Here is a 1,113-nt window from a genome sequence, read left to right on the forward strand (position 1 = left end):
GTTTATAACTGTTTGTCCTCGTGTTGAATTGTCTCATCAGCTAATGAGGGTCCAAAAGCTTTACTCCATTTGAGTCATCATAGGCAACTCTACTTTCTCCAGTTGTAATTTGAGTGCCTTTCAAACTGAAGAGCTTATCATCTGTTACTATATCTGACAACATTCTGGTGCTATTCATATTTTCATCTTCCAGCAATATATCTGACAGTGGTATACTGCTTTTGTTCAAGTTTCCCATAACTAAACATTCAGAAGTAGTCTACCTCTCTTTCTTCCTAGTTTTCTTAGTCTGGAAGCTCCACTATGAGTGACCATGATGGTATTTAAAATATTGATAGTATAGCTTCCAACATCACAACAACACACTAGCCACCACAATATGACAAACTGACAAAGGTGGTAGGACAGAAATAGGTTATTCTTATTCCTAAGCAGTATGAACATTGATCGTCATCATTAGTATTAGAATAGGTCACACATTTTTTAGGATTATTTGCACTCAAACTATTAAGGTAGGTCTCTCAAGGTGGTACTAACTTCCATGATCAATTCAGCAGTGAGTAACCATGGAAGCTAGACACTTATGGCCTTAATTGTAGAACTTGAATACTTTCCAAATGTGAAGACTGATTACTCAAACTCAGTTCAATATTGTTTTTACTTCATTTAAAACTGACCATGAAATGCAAAGAAACATCATTCAATAAGAGTGCAAATAAGTGTTGACATAGTTTGGATGGCTTGATGATCAAAACCCAACTAGAAGAAGATACATAAATTCAATAAAGGAAACAAGTATAAATTTGATGAACTTGATGTATACTTATGGAAGTATCATCCATAATTATGTTGTTGTTGTTATGTGCCGTGGAGTCGGTTCCAAGTCATATCAACCCCGTACAGGGTTTCTGAGGCTGTAAATCTTTATGGGATCAGAAAGTCTCATCTTTCTCCCACAGAACAGCTGGTAGTTTTGAAATGCTGACCTTGCAGTTCACAGCCCGATTCATAATGATTACGCTACCAGAGCTCTTTACTTGTTGTTGTTGTTGTCAGGTGCTATCGAGTCGGAACCGACTCATAGCAACCCCATGCACAGCAGAACGAAACAAT

This window comes from Chrysochloris asiatica, unplaced genomic scaffold (assembly GCF_000296735.1).
Source record: "Chrysochloris asiatica unplaced genomic scaffold, ChrAsi1.0 scaffold00057, whole genome shotgun sequence".
Taxonomy (NCBI): Eukaryota; Metazoa; Chordata; class Mammalia; order Afrosoricida; family Chrysochloridae; genus Chrysochloris; species Chrysochloris asiatica.